The sequence below is a fragment of the Prionailurus bengalensis genome, chromosome C2, assembly GCF_016509475.1.
Source record: "Prionailurus bengalensis isolate Pbe53 chromosome C2, Fcat_Pben_1.1_paternal_pri, whole genome shotgun sequence".
NCBI classification, from domain to species: Eukaryota; Metazoa; Chordata; class Mammalia; order Carnivora; family Felidae; genus Prionailurus; species Prionailurus bengalensis.
The window spans coordinates 69,916,895-69,929,657 of NC_057350.1; positions in this window are offsets into that span (position 1 = coordinate 69,916,895).

A 12,763-nucleotide genomic window follows, 5' to 3' on the forward strand; every position below is an offset into this window, starting at 1 on the left:
ACCCCGACGCCGCGCTGCGTTGCCTGGCAACCACGGGGGGGGAGGGGCCCTGTCGTGACGTCACAGAGCTGACCTCCCGCCGCCCTCCCGCCTCCCTCGGGCGGCGCCCCGCCCCCGCGCCCGCCACCATCCTGCAAAGTCTGGGTGGCGGAAGTTCAGAACCTGCAGGGCCCGGAGAGTTGAGAACTGCTTAGGGTTAGCTTGTGGTGGGAGGACCAGATGGCTTGGCTGTTTAAGATTAGGGCTGGGGGCGTTAGGGAACCTAGAGGGATGTGTGGCAATTTACGGTGGGCTTTGTATATTAAAGAGCGGAAGTGGAGGAGCTTAAAATGATGTTTTACCTTGTGGAAAGTGGACAGGTGAAGCCCTTGGGAATAATAGTTGCGAGCACTTCTTGCAGTGCTTTTTTTGTGTGCCAAAACGATCCCTAAATGCGTGACACATATTAATCCTTACAATCTCCCCACAAGGCAAGTACTGTTATTACCTCCCATTTTCACAGGTGAGGAAACAGCACAGAGCGGTCAAGTAACTTGCCCAAGATCACAGAAAGTGATAGGATTTGAACCATGTTGCCTGGTTCCAGATTCCTCATTCTTAATCTCTATGATGCTAAGAGAGGGAGCCCTTGTTAGTATGGAAATGAGCAGAGCTCGAGATGCCTGAGGCAACAGGGAAAGAAGAAAAATATTCACCGTGTAGCAAGGCATTAAAGTCTCACAGTAACTCTGAAGGTACGTACTTACCTTTGTTTTAGAAATAAGAAATAAGTTCAAAACTTCGAGTAACTGGCCTGTGGTCAAACAGCTGACGATAGGGACAAATTTGATTCCATGTCTTCTGATTTCAAGATTTTTTTTTTTTTTAAGCTCCCAAGGAGACAAAAGACCCATCTTTCTCTGCTTTACCTCTTGTCCCTTCACACTCGTTTTTAAAGATGTCCGTTGCATCATCCAGTCTTTTCAGTCCTTTTACATGGCTAGAGTGCGCTAGTCTAAATCATTGAGTTAGTTCATCCAGGGCCTTCAAAGCTTTCTCCAGTTGTGAGATGAAAGCCTGTTGTCTCTCCTTAAAGCAATTTCAAGCATCAGTGAGTAAGCGCGGGGGCTGGGTGTTTGGATTATGTATGCAGAAGGCTTCTCAGAACCTGCTGTCATCCATTTGTAAAGGGCCCAGTCTTTTGGCATTTGTCAAAGTTTTGCAGATCCCTGCATACCCTGAGAGTCCTTGCCCATGGGTGATTGGGCCACTTGCCCATGGGTGATTGGGGATCAAAGAAACCTGACAACCGCCTTCCTGAGCTCTCTGTGGAGGGGCCACCAGGAATTGATACCTGCCCCTCGGGGTGTGCCTTAGGACGAGAGGGGGAGGCTTGAGGTTTGAGGACTTGCAGGAGAAAAAGGGTGCTACGGCCAATGGGGTCTGTTCTGTGTGCACATGAGTGAAGAAGATGTGCTTGTCTCTTCCTGCTTTCATGTGGAGGACGTGATACAGAGAGGAATGACTAATATGATCCTCATGTCAAAGAAGGGGTGTTTCTGGTAAAGCAGTAGCCAGCTGGAGATGGAAGATGAAAAATGGACTTTTAGTGTGCAGGTTCAGTGTAAGAAAGGAATTTCATGAGACGGACCAAGGTGGTCTGATGCCTGTCTGCAGAAGGTAGGTTGAGGGGCAGAGAAGAGGTCTTCCTTGATCTATCAGTCAATAAATACAACAGATTATAGTGAAGAGATATGACTTTACAAGGAAATGACAACTGCAAAATTCAGGGAACTTGTTTTCTTCTGAGAGGCAGAGGGCTCGAGAGGGGAGGAGCACACATATAGATGTGATTGGTGGTGGTCCAGCTGTTGGTGTGGATGGTGGTTTTGTGGGTGTTCGTTGTGTTTCAGAATTTACATATTCTCTTTTATATATGTCAGCTATTACATACAATCTAAGTAAACTCATCAAATGGGCCACACTATTTCTGTTTTCTTGTGTAACGGAGAATTGACTATACACATTTTGTCATTATCCCTTTGCTCCCATCAACATACAGATACGCTCTAATTTCTCCCATCATAGTCCCGTGCAGCTCTGCCCCACTGCTCTACTCCTTTACTGCACAGCTCATTAAAAGAGTTGTCTGTACTTGCTGCCTCTAATTTCTCTCCGTCCAGTCTCTCTTGATGCTAATTGAATTGGGCTTTCATCCTCATCACTCCATCAAAACTATTCTTGTCAAGATCCCAGATGACATGATGCTAAATTGAAGGTTCTTAGCCTCAACTCAACCTGTCAGCAACATTTGACCCTGATGACCAGTCTCTCATCCTTGAAACTCTTGCCTTGGCTTCCAGAACATTACACTCTCTTGCTTTTTCTCCTTCTTTACTGCCTCTTCCTATCACTTTTGCTAGTTGCTGTGGACTCAAATGTTTTTGTCCCCCTCTTCCAAATTCTTTTTTTTAATGTTTATGTATTTTTGAGAGAAAGAGGGAGAAACAGAACGTGAGTGGGGGAGGGGCAGAGAGCGAGGGAGACACAGAATCCAAAGCAGACTCCAGGCTCTGAGCTGTCAGCACAGAGCCCCCTCTCCCAAATTCTTATGTTGGAGCCCTAAACCCCAGTGAGATGGTATTTGGTGGTAGGACCTTTGGGAGTTAATTAGGTTTAGATGAGGTCATTAGGGTGGAGTCCCTACGATGTGCTTAGTGTCCTTAGGAGAGAGAGACCGTTGCTTGCTCTCTGTGACATGTGAGGATACAGCAAGAAGGTGGCTATCTGCAAACCTTGATTAGGACCTCCCAGGAACCACATCTGCCAGCACTTTGATCTTGGACTTCCAGCATCTAGAACTGGGAGAAATAAATGTCTGTTGTTTTAAGTGCCCCCAGTCTGTGGTACTTTGTTATGGAAGCCTGGACTCAGACACTGGTTCTTTCTTTTCTCTGTGATACCTTAATGTCAGAGGCTCCCAGGATTTACCCTCATACTTCTTGATCCACATATACTCCCTTTTAATCTCAGCTGATCTCGTGTTTTAGATACTAAATTTATATCTCCAGTCCCAATGCTTCCCCAAACTCCACACTGGAATATCCCACTGTCTACAGGATAGCACCAATGGGTGTCCAATAGGCTCCTCAAACTTAACATGTCCCAAACTGCACTCCTGATATCCTTTTCCAAACCCTTTCCCTTCCAGCTCCTCTTTTGCTTTTCTGTCACTCCACACTATACTTTTAGATTTTTGTTTTATTAACTGGCCTCTCTTCTTTCACTGGAGTGTATGGATTTTTGTTTTATTCACTGTGTGTTGCTGGGGCCTAGAACAGGGCTGCCCATGTAATGAGCACCATAAATGTTTGTTTGCTGAATAAAATTCTCCTTTTTTTCTTCTCCTTCCACCTTTCTTCCATATCCTTCCTGCTTCGAAGAGGCCCTCCTGAGAAGCGATACATCAGTGCCCATTCAGCTTCGCTAGCTCAGTATCTGAAGGGCTAAAGTTATACTTGGCCAAGGAAGGGACAGATCTGTCACCAGGAGTAGGAATCCTGAGCAGACTTAGTGCCATGACGATCTCAGTTCAGAAAATAAGTTCTGCCTGTTCTGTGTGGCTTCTATTGTGTTTCAATTTCTCAGGTCTGAAGTTTGCCCTCTCATAGGAGGAGATGAGTTATGGCCCTATATGCTGTGGGCTGCTTGGGTCCTGGTGAAGCTGGGTCTGAGAAACAGCAAGGGTCACACCGTCTCAGCCTGCCCAGTCCCTGCATACTTGTGGGGCTCAGCTGTGGGTTGTGGTTGTCAGTCTCTTCATGGAGCCAACCCACCCTATGGACACAGTCTCTCTTCATATATGCCTTAGTTTTCTTTTGCTGCATAACAAATTACCACAAATGTAGTATCTAAAAACAACACAAATTTATGAACTCAATGTTTCCAGGACAGGACCCTCTGCTAAGGGTCTCATCAGGCTAAAATATAAGGGCTGGTTGGGGATCTGAGCTTATATGAAGCTCAGGGTCGTTTTTCATGATCACTGATTATAGGCAGAATTCAATTCCTTGTTGTTATAGGACTGAAGTCCATGTTTGCTTGCTCACTGTTGGCCAGGAATCACTCTCAGCTCCTAGAAGCCTCCGTCTGGTCCCAGTGATGTGGTCTTTTCAGGGCAGTTCACAACATGGCTGCTTTCTCTTTATCTGTTTTTTTTTTTAATTTTTTTTTCAACGTTTATTTATTTTTTGGGACAGAGAGAGACAGAGCATGAACGGGGGAGGGGCAGAGAGAGAGGGAGACACAGAATCGGAAACAGGCTCCAGGCTCTGAGCCATCAGCCCAGAGCCCGACGCGGGGCTCGAACTCACGGACCGCGAGATCGTGACCTGGCTGAAGTCGGACGCTTAACCGACTGAGCCACCCAGGCGCCCCTCTCTTTATCTGTTTTAAAGGCTCACCTGATTAGGTCAGGCTCACCCAGGACAATATCCTTTTTGAGGAACCCAAAGTCAACTAATTAGGGACCTTAATTACATCTGAAAATTCCTTTTTGCCCCATAATGTTAATCATGAATGTTAATCATCACCCTGTCACATCTACAGGTTCCACTCACAATCAAAGGGATGAGATTACACAAGGCATGTACAGCAGGGCCTGGAATCTTGGGGGGCATCTTAGAATTCTGCCTACCACAAATACATCTTTGTGAGAGGGAAAAAAAATACCCCAAGAAGATCCACCATTTTTCTTCATGTAGAAGGATGGAGACAGACAAGCAAGCTACCTTTGTGGATCTGGATCCTCAGGTCTTCCTACTACATTTGTGTGCAACCTCTCCTTCAGAACTCTAGGGGGATGACACTTCCTATAACTGCTCCCTCCCTGATGAAGAGCTGTTTATTCCACATAAGTGAAAATGTCCACCTAATCAAAGTCTCCTTCTTTCAGGATTTGAGTGATTTTAAAAAATAGAGGACTGTTAACTACGTGTGCGTGGGGGGTGGACAAGGCTCCTCTCCTGCCTTGACACTTGTGGCTCCCGTGGCATCTTTGATTCTCTTCAGGACTGCTCCTAGCCCAGCGGCACCTTTGTATATATTATAAAAGGTAGTTTCTTGTGGTAGACATAGCCCTTGGGGCATATGGACTGGTGAGAGGGTCTGGGGCTGGGCTTCACGACTTCCCCCCTCAGAAAACTGCCTGGTTTTCTTGCCTCTGGCACTTTCTATTTCTATCTCACATTATTCTTCTAAATATGCACGTCACCCTGCCCACCCACCCCCCACCCGCCCCCCCCACCCGCCAAAAAAAAAAAAAAAAAAAAAAGAGTAAGAGAGAGAAAACTTCAGTGCTTGGCTTCTCTACCTTCCTCTGGGAGAACTTCTATCCATAGGAGGTTTAGAAGCTTGTCTCTCTGTGGATGACTCAAATTCACACCTCCAGTCCCAGTCTCCCTCCTCAAGTCAGTCTCTTATCTAAATATCCCAGGCTTCCTTCAAACAAATTCACAGAAGACACATCATCCTTCCCCAAGGCCAGCCCCACACATTCCTGCCTCTTCAGTTAGAGATGTCATTCTCCCTGTGATCCAATCTACAAACTGAAATCACCCTCCACCACTCCCTCTACCCCTCCTCATGCAGCCTGCTTCCTCCTCCTTCATAGAGACTGCGACATTGGTTCTTGTCAGTGTCACCGTGCCACACTGGACTAAGCCCTTAGTGTCACCCGTCTGCACTGTATTTCAACAGTTATCTGCCTTCTTTGGTCTCTTTCCTTTCCTGTCCCAGTGGTTCTCAATCGGGGGCAATTTTGTGCCCCCCAAAAGATATCTGTCAATGTTTGAAGATACCTTCAGTTACCACCGCCAGGAGTGCATGCTAGCATCTAATGGGTAGTGGCCAGGGATGTTGCTAAACACCCTACAGTACACAGAACAGTCCCCAAAAAGAATCATCCATCCCCAGATGTCAATAGTGCTGAGATCAAGAAACCTTGCTTAGTGTCTTTTCCTCCAAGCTTCCTGAATGTTATAGCCTGACTTTTCTGTACAAAAAAAAAAAGCACTTTGTGTACATTACCTCCTGACAGAAAAAAAAAATTCCTTACTTCTTATATATATATGCTTGTCTTTCTCTGCCTCAGATGCCCTCCCCCTTCATTTTTTTAAATAAGTTTTTTTAACATCTATTTATTTTTGAGAGAGAGACAGAGGGTGAGTCGGGGAGGGGCAGAGAGAGAGGGAGACACAGAATCCAAAGCAGGCTCCAGGCTCTGAGCCGTCAGCACAGAGCCTAATGTGGAGCTTGAACCCACAGATGGTGAGATCATGACCTGAGCTGAAGTCAGACACTTAACCGACTGAGCCACCTAGGCACCCCTATCCTCCTCCTTCATTTTTATGCCAAGAAATCTCGTCTTTCTCTTAAGGCTCATAGCAAGGTGTCTAGCCCAGGTGCTGAGCTAGTCCATTTGTCCCTCTGGATCCACTCTCTGCTCTTCTCTCTCCTTATCTGTGCCCTAGGACTGTGTCTTCTGGCTCCCTTTCCCTCTAGTTTCTGGGTAGGTTTGGCTTATGGGAGGTATCAGCAGGGGATCGCAGGCTGGGTCTTTACTCCCCAATCCCAGCCTGAGTGTCCTGCCCCTCTACAGTCTCAGCTTGCGTGGGGCATCCCCTCTTCCATCGCACCAACTTTTGTGGGGCTCCAGTGACACCAACCTTGCCTTGCCTCAGGCCAAGAGTGGTGATGGCTCCCCACTGTTGCTAGTCCAGGAGTTCACCACTGTGATTAGTTGTCTTAAGTCTCCCCACATCTCAGTCAGTATTTCCTTAGTTAAACTCTCTCTAGTTAAATCCTTTGAGTGTGCCATCTGCTTCCTGCTAGATCCTCAGGGCCTTGGCAGTCACTTGAGGATTCGCCTTTCTCTTGGTTCCCACACAGAACTTATAGTCGGGACTGGTCCCATGTCATTCATTGTATACACCATTTAAACATCTATTTCCCAAACACATTGCAAACTCCTGTGGGTGGAGGCTGTTTAATATATCATGTACAAGCCCTTGGCACAGAGCCATGTTCAATGAACATTTACCAAGGAAAATTATGATAAAATGTATTGAAAAAAATCACCTGATTTCATGAACAAAGTGTTCTGAATTTAAATTACTTATTTTCTTTCGTACCATTGGTATTTGGGGTGATTTGAACTCAACTTTTACACAACATTTTAAAACCAACGGAGGCATGGGGTTTAAGACTTGAGAGTGGCTCTTCAGCTGCTGTGTGTGCTTCCTTCTTGGTTCCTGGTGGCATTCTGTGTGTTTGTGGCTGCTGAATAAGGGACTTGGAGTAAAATCGGGGCTTTCTGTATTGGCTCCCTCCCTTGAAACCAACATTCTCTCCCTTCAGATCTCTTTGATGTGCTCATTCTATTGCTGGTCTGCAGGGACCAAATGTTCTACTTGCTCCCTGAGCCTAAGACTTGGCGCTGCATTGTGCCCAAACATGTGCTTCATAAATGCCTTTTTGTCCCACAATTCACTTCGAGTTTTTATTTAAATATTTAATGATGCAAAAATTGGTGTAAGTGCCTCCTTAGGGAATCTTGGGAAAGTACAGGGATGTAATCAAATGGTTTGCAAATTGTACTTACTTATTTATAACTCTAATTTGAAAAGAAGGACCAGGGTTATTAAAGAGGATGTTCGCATTTCACAGACACCTTACCCTAAGGAATGAGGGATAATCATTCTTAAGAAAAAGGGGAAATGCCAAGTCATTTCTTAGAGTTATTGCTTCTTATCTTTCCTGTGTTGTAATGGTTGTTTGTGTGGGCAATTAAAAAAGCTATTTCTTCTTCTGTCTGCTAAATAGATCTTCATCTGCCTAATTCTGCTGTGGGGTTTCAGTTTGACCGAATGGTTAGTTATTTTCATGCCAAAAATCCACACCCAAGTTCTGTTTCTTTTGTACCAGAAACATGACAAAGATGAATAGAGAGGAGTGGTAGGCATGCTTGTCCACAGTCCACCTTTATTTCATGGAAGGGCTTGGAAAATATGGGGCTGATATGGTCTGAGCAGGGGCGTATTATGACTTTCATGGGCCTTAGGCACTTTTGCCTTCATGGGCAAAAAATATGAAAGCTTATATTGTACAACCATGTTGGCAAATATAAGATAAGGACAAATATGTTATCTATTAAAATGTTATGGACGTATAAAAGCACTATGGTCCCTAGGTACCGTGTCTCTTATGCCTAACGAATGTTAGCCCTATAAATGGGCCATGGGAAAAGAAGGTAGCTTGACTCCCCTTTTTCGAGAACTAAAGATACCTAGATGCCAGTCTGTTCTCAACAGTGCCTAAATCGGGAGATTTTGATCACAAATAAGGTGAATGAATCATCTTCCTTTGACAGGCATGGGGTCTTTGGAGGGGTGAGGAGAGGTGAATCATGCAGCTCAGCCACCTCCCAGATATGGGCTGGTTATCTTTTCATCTTGTCCAAGGACGGTGTGACATCTATAAAGGTTAGAGATGGTGTTAACAGTCTCTACTACGGAAGGTCCAGGGTGACTGTCCCATTTCACAGATGGAGAGCCTAAGGCATGATAAGATGAGCTTGAGTGGCCTCTTCACTGTAGCTGATTCAGATTCCAATGCCTTGCTGCTTTCTTGGCAGCCGAAAGAGGAAACACTTAAAATAATTTTTTTCTGACTATAAGAGTCATACTGGTTTATTAAGAAATTTGGAAAATAAAAGAAATCAAGAGAAGATTAAAAAACCAAACTCTTTTAATCCTACCTCTTAGACCAACTACTGCCCACTGCCCCATGAAATTGTATAAATAGGTGAACCAAACCCTTGGGATAGGACTACTCAAGTTGCCAGGAGCCAACCCAGCAGTGCTGGTCATTGCTGCCAATTCTGCCTGGTGTCATCCTCAATTGTAACATGGCTAGATTTTACTGCACCCCTTACCGCCCGCCCCCAAGGCTTATAAGCTACAATGTTAACTAAAGGAGATAGATTATAAAATTCATATATAATATGATCTCAATAATATAGGACCATGCATAAAAAATTGAGCAAGTCAATATAATTATGTCAACAGAGGGACTAGTCCATAGAGGCTCCTGTATGGGTGAGGAACAGCTTTCTGGGGGGATGGCAGCTTTTTAGCACCACATACACTCACCTCACAGGCAATTTCCTGTGCATGGGAAATTTCCTATGCAATTTTCAAGCAGTTTCCTATGAATAACATTGCTGCCGTTTCTACTCCCAGAAGAGTTCACTAGGGACAGTGACACCTCCATGCATAAACCCCAAACTTTTAGAGGTAGCTGTCCTCCCTGATGTCCTTTTCCCTGTGCCCACCCATGAAGCAGCAGTTTCAGCAGGCTCCCATTTGTATTCCAAGGCTGGCGATGGGGTTTCCTAGCTATCCTCTTGGGAACATGAATCTATTCTGTACATAAAAGCAAGGATGCAATTAAAGCTATGCATCAGAGAGCAATCAAGGGAACTAACAACTTCACATTACTGTGAAAAGGATGCCATTGAGTGAGGACAGTTTCTGCGACAGCTTCTCTTACCACAAATGCAGAAGAACGGCTCCTGGTGCCTCTGCAGACCCTCAGAGGCAAAGCCTTACCAGCAGGCAGGAATCTGGCTCATCCCAGAGAGATGGGGACCTGCAGGCAAAATATTTTGTCTTTCTTGTTGGTCTGGTCCAGTGTCTTATGTTTCCCTTAGTTCTAACCTAGATCCTGCCTGCTGAGCTTTCATCCTGTGTCTGTTTTCCTTGATGAAGACAGAGAACATAGGCCTGTGTGTCCCCATCTGATAATCTTCTAAAGCTTGATGGTGGATTTCCTCTAAAGTGTCTATATCAAGCCCAGAATGTTAGAATGTCATGCTAAGAAACTAAGCTGGAATGATATATCTGATAATTTAATTAAAATATTTGAGTAGCTACTATGTGCCAAACAGAAAAGAAATAGGCAGGGGGACACAGATTGAACCAGAGGTCATTAGCATGCGCTACCTTGGATGCTGTGTTCAAAGGCCCCAAATCCTCTTTAGGTTTTTGAAGTGAGCTTTGAGGGCAGATAGATTTGGGGTGAATCCACTTACTCTTTCTAGGGCAGTTTTGTTACCTACAAATGGGGATCAAAATCTTATTTCAGAGATTGTAGAATAAATGAAATAATTTAAGCAAAGCACCATTCCTAATAGTGGAAGACACCTTGTAAATGTTGCTCCTTCCTTTAGGTTTTATAATGATTCAGTGATGGGGACATCAGAGACGTTGGGTGTAATAAGAAACTGTTTTTTTTTTTTAATGTGAATTTTTATATGTAATGTTGACTTTGTGGATCAGCTATAATTCTAAATTGGCTTCCCACAAACTCAGTTATGACCTGTTATTAACATGCCAACATTTATTCACCCAACAAATATTTCTTAAATATCTTTTATGGTGTAGCCAATGTATGTTAGGGAATAGCACCTACCTTTAATATAAGCTTGGTCTAGACATAATCAGGAAGGGAAATCTGCCAGGAAGAAAATCCTATATGGCAGGAGTTTCCAGGACAGCGGAAGATGGGCTCAGAGAAACACAGCTGCCATCAGAGACATTTCTCAAATGCTGGCAAAAAAACTCCTAACCAATGCCTGACTGTAGAAGAATCCTGGGAGCCTGGACTTGTCTCTTATTCTTGAATTGCATTTATTCTGGGAACCAAGCAGAGTGCTGTGTCAATCTGCTAAGAGGGAGGCAGAATTATAAATAGGATATGTGCTGGAAATAGGAAATAAGATGAAAGATGGCATTTGGGGCTTTCACGGCTCATCCCCCCACTCCCTTAAGCAGCGGGAGAAAAGCCATCCAGTTCTGCTGGGGGCAAAAAATTCAGGAGCCATCCTTCCAAGAGAAGTGGAAGGGAGAGAGGAAGTGGAAAGTATGGTGGTGAAAGCAGGGATGGGGAAGAACCCAGTGAGGTGCCAGCAGAGGGGTGGGAAGGTGAGCTGCCCCCCCAGGCAGATGAGATGACATCAAAGAGAAAAACTCAGTGCTAAAACGTGTGTGAAGATTTTACCCAGCTGGACAGAAACCTGAAATAGCAAGATAGTAATCACACATGGCCAGAGAGAGGGATTAGGTAGGAAAAGAATTAAAAAGCTTAAGCCATAGGGGCGCCTGGGTGGCGCAGTCGGTTGGGCGTCCGACTTCAGCCAGGTCACGATCTCGAGGTCCAGGAGTTCGAGCCCCGTGTCAGGCTCTGGGCTGATGGCTCAGAGCCTGGAGGCTGTTTCCGATTCTGTGTCTCCCTCTCTCTCTGCCCCTCCCCCATTCATGCTCTGTCTCTCTCTGTCGCAGAAATGAATAAACGTTGAAAAAAAAATTAAAAAAAAAAAAAAAGCTTAATCCATAAAGATGGAATTAGGTGACAAGGTGAATATGACTGTGGGAAAGAAGACCAGGCCTGATCAGTAGCATTCCCAGGTAGCTCCATTTACCCTTCTCCCTCAGCTCTTAAGCTGGATTTCTTCAAAGGCATTAGTGAATCTATAATCCGAGTGGGGAAAGGGTATCCCAGCTATGGTTAAGGGAGACTGGAGTGGAAAAAAGTCTTGGAATTGGAGGCAGTTCTAGTCTTGCTGTTGCCATCAACCAGAAATATGGCCTCAAACAATTTACCTGACCTCTGTGAGCTGGGTCTCTGCTATGAACTGTTTGATCTTGAATGATTTTCCTGTCTTATAAACTTCCTTTTCTTTTTCCATATAGTGATATATAGTAGATTGTGTCTTAAAGCTGCTGCCATGTATAAAATTGGATGAATACTTAGGGTGGGAGAGAATAGTAACCCTTAATCTATTCTATAATAGGGAACAGCTCTCAAAGACAACATCCAACTTAGGTGCTAGAAGAATGGATAGCCTTAAGTCCTATTCTAGCCAGAGTGTGCCCCCTTTTGATAATACATACAGTCATGCCTTTTACCATCTCTCTCTTGCACGGATGCCAAGTCTGGATCTGTGCTGCTTGAATCAGGGAGGCCCAGCAATGTTAGACCATACAAAAGAGTTTCTAGCAACTATCCATCCAAGATAAGGTGAGAAGGACGTCTATAGATAACATGAAATGGAGGGTCCTCACAGAGCCATTGAGGGAAACAGTAAAGAAGCACTCTGCCAAGAAGATGAGACATACCTAGTTGTCTTGCAAATAGAAGGTATGGAACTGTAGGTATGGTTCTGTTTCATTGCCCTAAGTGATCTCTTTCTGAGGTCAAAACAAGGATTTGGAGAAGTCATAGGTCAGAGTATACTCAAGTACATTAATATTCAGAAGGGTGCTATGAAGTGGTTTTGCCCAAACTCATTAATCAAGAACGGCCACGTGTATATATAGAAACTTGCCTCCTTTAACCTTACAAATTACATTAACAATTCACTTGATAATATGACACACATAATGTGTCCTCCCATTGGTCCATGTGCTCTATTAAGGTTTCATGGGCCCTATAAAGATTATCTACATTATCTATAGGGATTCTCTTGCTTCTGCTCTGCCCTCCTGCCCATCTCACCCCTTCAGTCCCCAAAGGACCTAGTATATAAATCAAATCCTCATTAGAGAGATAAGGTTGAATCTTATCAGCCATTTATTACCTTGTCTGGTAGGGGAATCCTCAAATAGTTCAAACCTTAGAAATTTTCAAGAATAGGTATCAGTCTGGGGACTGGCTCTCTCAGTCA